At 42.9% G+C, this 8,498-nt stretch overlaps 1 protein-coding gene across 1 annotated transcript in view; it reads left to right on the plus strand.

The window, feature by feature from the left end:
• chrd (chordin) overlaps positions 1-8,498 on the plus strand; it is a 44,112-nt gene that overhangs the window by 3,680 nt on the left and 31,934 nt on the right. The window lies entirely within an intron of this gene.

Consider the following 8,498-nt stretch of genomic DNA (forward strand, 5'->3'; position numbering starts at 1 on the left):
TGACAGTTAGTAGGCTAGTAGGGGTTACCTTTGGGCAAGTCTATATATAGTGATAGGGACAGTTAGTAAGGCTAGTAGGGGTTACCTTTGGGCAAGTCTATATAGTGATAGGGACAGTTAGTAGGCTAGTAGGGGTTACCTTTGGGCAAGTCTATATAGTGATAGGGACAGTTAGTAGGCTAGTGGGGTTACCTTTGGGCAGGTCTATATAGTGATAGGGACAGTTAGTAGGCTAGTAGGGGTTACCTTGGGCAAGTCTATATAGTGATAGGGACAGTTAGTAGGTTAGTAGGGTTTACCTTTGGGCAGGTCTTGCAGGCATTGTCCAGGTAGCAGCACTGGGTCATCACAGCTAGGCTCAGGACAGTCTGATTGACGTTCTTCACAGCTTACCTTCCCAACACCTTACTCTTACGACCCCTTTGCTGAAAAATAATAGATAAGAAATCAACTCCTCATCCACACTGACTCAACACTGTATCACACAGACCTGATGATATTTGTTAAAGGGGTCATTTTGGGGACTAAGATCTGGAGATGATTTTGGTAATTGATTAATTCATAATATTTTGTTTGTTATTTTAGGCCCAATTTCTGTCCATTGATAGGCCTACATAATGGCTCCACTATCCAAGATTGACATGTACTCTATTAGGCTTATTGTGAAGGGTGTTACTTACTGTCTCGCAGTAACATTGGACACAGTGCATGACTCCAAACGGCTCACCAGGTCAGGGTGCCAAGTGTCCTCAGAGAATAGAATCTTCCTCGAATGAACATCCTGCAATCAGTCCAGAAGAACCCATTAAGACAACAATACACTAGCAGTTGGTACAGTCCACATCTAAATGTAAAACTGGAGTAGCCTGTAACATCCCTCTGTTTAGATTGCTTATGTTTATAAGAACTGAGGTTGAGGCGTTCGTTATACTTTAGTTGAACTTCAAATCAGAAGTATGCTGGCATTACATAGTTCACATGAATATATCACTCCATTACAGTAGTTACATGACATACCTCAACTCAATTATCTATAGTGTCGACCTGACTAATATCACTCATTAACATAGTTCACATGACATATCACTCCATTACATAGTTCACCATGACATAGTTCACTCCAGTTACCATAAGTTAGACATGAAATATCATTCCATTACATAGTTCACATGAAACATATCACTGTCCATTACATAGTTCACACATGACATATCACTCCATTACATAGTTCACATGACATATCACTCCATTACATATGTTCTACCCTGACATATCACTCCATTACATAGTTCAATGACATATCACTCCATTGCATAGTTCACATGACATATCACTCCATTACATATGTTCATCCTGACATATCACTCCATTACATAGTTCACATGACATATCACTCCATTACATAGCCTAGTCTGAGATCCACTGTTATGATGCTGGATTTTTTTCTTCTTCGAATGGCTACAATTAATTCACAATTTATGCCGAGACATATCAACCAAACATTCAGTAGAAACAGAACGATTGCATGGCATTGCCAGCACTTTAAATAGGATAGCCAGGCCTATGCTCTTGCCAATGAGATATGTATGGACAGTTCACTGCGAAGTGAAAGACTGCATATTCCCACATTAGCGTCAGAATAGAACGACAAAAATAGATCTTCCCAGCCAGACTGTGATTGTTTGACAGATAATCGATTTCCGCGGCTGGACAGACTGTTGCGTGGATTGACTGGATGTCTCATGCTCCAGAGCTCACCGACGCCTCCTGTTCCATTTAAATGGGCAGGGGACCCTCAATGAATATAAAAAAAAGGAACATTCACAAAACAACACCAAGCCATTTGGAAAGAGAAAAAAAGGAATGCGCTTTGGTAGCCTAGCAGGGGCTTTATGTAATGGAAACCAATTGATATATTAGGTTTTGAGTATTTTCAAAATAAATTGTTAAAGTAGTATTTAATAAAAGTATTGCATTATAAAAAGCCTGCATAAAAATTGCCCCAGCAACAAGTGTTTGCGCCACAACCCTCCCTGCCTAGCTCCATATGGTGTGCGCCTTGTGCATTCCTCTTCCCGTTTCAGAGTCGCTGTACACCGCAGCCTGGAGGTGAGCCTCCCCGGTGCCAAGTTCACTACTGTTGATTTGATATTGCGCGGTTGCCGTAGCTGCTAACAACCTGGTTCGCATTTTCTTTCATTAAGTGACTACACTTTAAACAGTCCAGTCGCGTTAGAGTTAGACGTAGCACCATGCTTTCCCGCACAACTCACTGCGATATAAATCACTGCTTGGCACAGCCAGAGAAGGCCACTAAAGAACTGCAGCAATGGACAGCCGTTGATTACAGTTTCCAGGATTGGAAAACGTTATTAGTGGCAGTTGTTAATACACTGCTCTAACCCCTTGACTTCTTACTCCCATGGGCTCAGTAGGCCTACCTTTTAAATACAAGCAGTTTAAAGCCCTGCACATGAACCAAGATGGCATTCTCAGTGGTTTATGATTAAGATGTTTTCTGAAAGTTTGTTCATGAAGTAACCATAACAGTGGGACATTTGAAGGAAACAAATACAAAAGATTGGGTTGATAATAAGGGTGATGCTGTGCAGTGAGACACTTTGATAGAACAAAATGATAGGCTACTACAGCCTATTCTTAGCCTAAGTAATCATCTACTGACGGTCTTAAAAAGCATAGTCATATTAGGCTATACATTCAAATTTATATTTGGCAGATTAGCAACGAGCACGGCTAGCCTATAGTGCTGAAATGCCCGTGCCAGGATTCAAAACGCAGCAGGGGTCATTCATTGAATTCAGATATTTAGGTTGAAAAGAAGTAGAAGAAGCATCTTGGCTCACCTGACATGCCCTTGGATGGTAAAGGTTCCCTCTCCGAATGGATGGGCAGAACGGGAGACTTCAGCCGTGAGGCCAGTCCAGAGTGCAGCCAGCGCAGCTCATCACGCACAATAAGGAACTCAGCGCGCGGCGAGTCTGCATCCCGGCGAGGGTAGCATCCAAAACTGGCTCCGGTTTCTCTTTCCTTTTCGTTCTTGAAAAACGTCTTCCCTTCGTTTTTAGAAGCTTTCACGTGAAGGTAAGTTGTCACTCCAGTAATAAACCTTCTCTAATAAACAGGAATAGGTCAGCATCAAGTCACAAGACAGCCTATTCGTTGATGGTCTTGAAGTTATTCCTATTCGGAAATAAAGACTCCCAAGTTATGCAAACAGAGAGAAGCAGAGAAAGTGACCAAAGAGGTTGGAGGTTCTCCGAGGCAATGACTGTACCAGCCCAGAAGCTTCTGTCCCGTCCGTGCGGTCCCTTCCCACTTTATACTTTCCCTGGAACTTGGAGCAGGCACGGGCAGGGAGGGGTGAGAAGGAAAGGAGTGGGTGGAGTTAGGGGGGGGGGGGGGGGTCAACGGGGGTCTTAGAGCCTATACCACTAACCTAATTCCATGTCAAATGTGAACACCTAGTGAAGGAAAAGTGGAATCTTCAGGGCTGTAGCCTACAGTAGGATAGGGAGGAATGTTGGTTTCTGTGTGTGCAGCCTGTTTTGTATTTATACAACTGCTTCTAGAGTTCAGACCTAAGTGACTTACAGAAACAAATGAACATAGTTTGAATAGCTCAGGCGACGTATTTCAATCTGTGTTGATCCTCTATCACAGAATGCCTTTTTTATTTAGCACTTGATTATTTTGGCCATATTAACTTCAGCTTCAAATACCTACCATTCCTACTGAACATTCATCTGTTTGTGTAGCCTATTCGTAAGCCAACGGTTTGATTGTACTCTTATGTCGTTATAAAGTTACAACTCAATATAATCCTGTTTTTGGATAGTGTAGGACTACTGTTCTAGACGTCTATGTAGGTTTGTCTGCCCTTCATCCAGTTCTCATTGAATAAGAATGTCTGAAGTCATCGACAATATCGACTCAATTCTTTATTGTTTTGTTTAGGGAAACGTTCTCTTAGATGTTATAAAAGTGAAAATTACATACATAAACACTTGATTTAGATTTGTTTTAAGTTGAGCAATATGCTTCCCACTCCTCCATATTCCATAGGTGCGAGAAGGCGTGCAAGAGGCTTCAGGCATGGTCCCTACGGAGGCATCACGAGCGCTCGCGGGTCAAGTTTACAGTGAGTGTGCAACGGAGATTTATTTGAATAAGTTCACAGCAAGAGTCTCGCCAATCAGTCTTTCTGTGAACAGTAATGATCCCTTAGTGAGTGCAAGTACAGGACAACCACCCCCAATTAGACATAATATGATGATATACAGTAATGATAAATTAATACAAAATAATATGGCACATAATAACTAATTTCAAATCTTTGGCATTAATTTGCTTATTGTAGCCTAAAGGTTCACACTCTTTGTGTGCCCTTCTTTCCCAAAGTCTCAAACTACCCCAACGAATAATAAAACAACCAAAATAAAGTCGGCCTGGGTCAGGCTGTGAATCAGGCTGTTTAGAGAAGAACCATATATCTATTACTGATTGTAGCTTTGTCTGTCGCGCCCCGGAAACGGCGCGAGCCTCTCGCCTCCAAAACCTCCCCAATCCATCCACATGCTAAACATGACGATACAATATGCTCAATGGCGATAACCTAACCCATTCAATAAGAAACCAGCACCGTCCCCTATTCTGCCCGAGTGACCCTGGCTCTAACCAGTGTAAAAAACACACTATGAAATGAAAAGGACAAACGATGTCTCGAAGCATAGGCCTATATCCAAATTAAAGTTTTCTAAAGTCTTAGGTAGGGCTGTGACGATTATTACATTTAGGTAACGGTTATTGTCGATTTTTTTGTTGAGTTTGTAGGCTAATGCATCATAATTGTGTTTGGGGCTGCCAGGTAGCCTAGTGGTTTGTGTTAGGCCAGTAAACCGAAAGGTTGCTGGATCGGATCCCCGATCCATGGTTATTGTCCATATTGTCGGTTGCATTATTATATTTTGATAATTGTGCCAGCATTAGTCTTAGGCTATTTGAATAAAATTGCATTCTATTTTCTGCATCCGTTTGTATTTATGGCTAGTTCCCCAGCGCCAGTGTAGGTGGAGATAGAAGTGAATGTGGGAACCCCTAAATATCTGTCAAAGTATTGGAATAAAACTGACTTATTTTGTCCCCTTGTGTTTATGCTAAGACAGACATTGTAGCCGAATTGAAGAGCAACATAAACATTATTGAAAAAGTACAGATCTGACATGCCAGTTTGGTGGTGAAAGTACATATAAAGTACACAATACAGTACCAGTCAAAAATTATTTTGATTTGTTTAACACTGTTTTGGTTACTACATGATTTCATGTGTTTTTCATAGTTTTGATGTCGTCACTATTATTCTACATGTAGAAATAGTCAAAATAAAGAAAAACCTTGGAGTAGGTGTGTCCACACATTTGACTGGTTCTGTATGTCATTATATTTTTATGTTCCTGACATTGTTTGTTCTGTTATTTCTTCATTTCTTCTTTTAATTTATTTTGGGATTTGTGTGTATTGTTTTGTATTGCTAGGTATTACTGCACTGTTGGAGCTAGCGAAGTTGTATATGTGAGGACAACGTGCAATTTTTTTTATGCATATGTCACATTATGTGGCTGTGAGAGACTTCCATTGAGGTGAGTGAATCACACGCGGGTTCCCTCTCTCCTCCTTCCGTCCATTCGCGCACCCGTGAAATGGAATCGATGATGTCTATTTTGCACTTCATCACGAAGTGATAACCGCCGCTTTTATTTATTGCTGCACGACCAATTCATTAGACTGGCTAGCGAATTGTCTGTTGGAGATAACACCACACATTCATATTATGCGGGTCACACTTAGAGTAATGAGGGAGCTTTTGTGTATTTCCCTACACACATGGATTGCTACACAGTAGGTGCACTTTTCTTAATTCCAAATATGATGTGTGTGTGTGTGTGTGTGTGTGTGGACATGCCTGAGATAATACAAACATTTGGTTTACAGATTCTGGGTGTGTGTAAGACATTCTTTAATGTTGCATATTATTGGGTATATTGTACAGCCTCCTATTTATTGTATATGTAAAAGTAACGGATTCAGGGTTGAAAAAGTGGAGTCAGTCCACCTCGGTAGCTTGTGTAGAGTTTGTCCTTACCTGCCGATTTTTAAAAAATTGAGTCTCATTCTCGCACCCACTTCAAGAATGAAAGTAGTTAGCGCAGGAGTTTACAGTCGTTTCCCTAAGCCTTGACTTGTGGTTTCATTTAAAGAAGAGAGGAGCGAGAGAGAGAGAAAATGAGAGGGAAAGGAAAGAGAGAGCGCAGACGCGTCTGAAGTCATATGCCAAAAAACATTGATTGCGTTCTATTACAATCGATTAACGTGACCAGCGTTTCATAAGAGTGAGTAAGGTTACAATTCCAATAAGCGAAGCCTAATACACTGCTCAAAAAAATAAAGGGAACACTTAAACAACACAATGTAACTCAAGTCAATCACACTTCTGTGAAATCAAAACTGTCCACTTAGGAAGCAACACTGATTGACAATAAATTTCACATGCTGTTGTGCAAATGGAATAGACAACAGATGGAATTATAGGCAATTAGCAAGACACCCCCAATAAAGGAGTGGTTCTGCAGGTGGTGACCACAGACCACTTCTCAGTTCTTATGCTTCCTGGCTGATGTTTTGGTCACCTTTGAATGCTGGCGGTGCTTTCACTCTAGTGGTAGCATGAGACGGAGTCTACAACCCACACAAGTGGCTCAGGTAGTGCAGCTCATCCAGGATGGCACATCAATGCGAGCTGTGGCAAGAAGGTTTGCTGTGTCTTCAGCGTAGTGTCCAGAGAATGGCGCGCTACCAGGAGACAGGCAGTACATTAGGAGACGTGGAGGAGGCGTAGGAGGGCAACAAACCAGCAGCATGACCATACCCTCTCGCCTTTGTGCAAGGAGGAGCACTGCAGGCCCTGCAAAATGACCTCCAGCAGGCCACAAATGTGCATGTGTCTGCTCAACCGGTCAGAAACAGACTCCATGAGGGTGGTATGAGGCCCGACGTCCACAGGTGGGGGTTGTGCTTACAGCCCAACACCGTGCAGGACGTTTGGCATTTGCCAGAGAACACCAAGATTGGAAATTCGCCACTGGCGCCCTGCGCTGCATTTTACAGGCAAGATGAAAGCAGCTGTTACCTAGCACATGATGACAGACGTGACAGAGTCTGAAGACGCCGTGGAGAATGTTCTGCTGCCTCAACGATCCTCCAGCATTGACCGGTTTGGCAGGTGGGTCAGTCATGGTGTGGGGAATTTCTTTGGGGGCCGCACCAGCCCTTAGCATGGGGCTCGCTGAGGTAGCCTGACTGCATTACGGCCTGACGATGAGATCCTCAGGGACCTGTGAGACTATATGCTGGTGCGGTTGCCCTGGGTTCCTCTAATTGCAAGACAATGCTTAGACCTCATTGTGGCTGGAGTACTGTGTCAGCATCGTTGTCCCTATCACTATATAGACCTGCCCAAAGGTAACCCCTACTAGCCTACTAACTGTCCCTATCACTATATAGACTTGCCCAAAGGTAACCCCTACAAGCCTACTAATGATCTATCCTGCCCCATCATGTCTCCTGTTACCCCTCTTTCGCTCTCTCTAGGTCAGATAGTTTCATTATGTTGTTCTCTAGAGAGGCTGATTGGTAATCAGTAGCAGGTCTGGGCTCGGTTGTCTCTCCTACTCGACTGTGTCAAATACGCTCATTCTCGCTCTCTTTTTATTTATTTCTCTTATTCCCTCTTTCTCACTCCCCCATTCACTCAGGGTCACAATCATCATGCACATCGCATACCCCCCCCCACCACACACACAACCCAACACACACAACCACACACACACACCTGCGCAAACGTTCCCTCACACATGTTGGCCTTATTTTCTCCATATTATATCAGAGGTGTTTTGGTAATCGGAAAGTTAAGGTAAAGCCCTGAGTTTCTCTGAGGTGTGGGCCCCCAGCACTGAGACAACAAATTTGGGAGTGTATTGGGTATTATTGGTTTTCATGTGAAATGTTGAAGTGTGTGGTCGTGGTGGTGATTTTTTGAAAAGCTTGGGAGTGTGTTGTGGTTGTGTATTTAGGAAAGTATGAGTGTGTTTGTCTAAATGTTAAAAAGCTTGAGTATGTTTGTCTAAGTGATGGAAACGGTGTGTGCATGCTTGTGTGTGTTTGCGTGTTTTATGTGCATGTTTGTGTGTGTGTGTGTGTGTGGGGTCTTAGCCAAGGTCGGGTTTAGTGTGTGTGTGGTGTTCTTAGCAGGCTGGGTTTGAGTGTGTGTGTGTGGTTCTTAGCCAAGGCTGGTGGTGTGTGTGTGTGTGTGTGTGTGTGTGTGTTGTGGTGTGTGTGTGTGTGTGTGTGTGGTGTGTGTGTGTGTGTGTGTTGTGTGTGTGTGTGTGTGTGTGTGTGTGTGTGTGTGTGTGTGTGTGATTCAA

The sequence above is a fragment of the Salvelinus sp. IW2-2015 genome, linkage group LG4p (genome assembly GCF_002910315.2).
Source record: "Salvelinus sp. IW2-2015 linkage group LG4p, ASM291031v2, whole genome shotgun sequence".
Lineage (NCBI taxonomy): Eukaryota > Metazoa > Chordata > Actinopteri > Salmoniformes > Salmonidae > Salvelinus > Salvelinus sp. IW2-2015.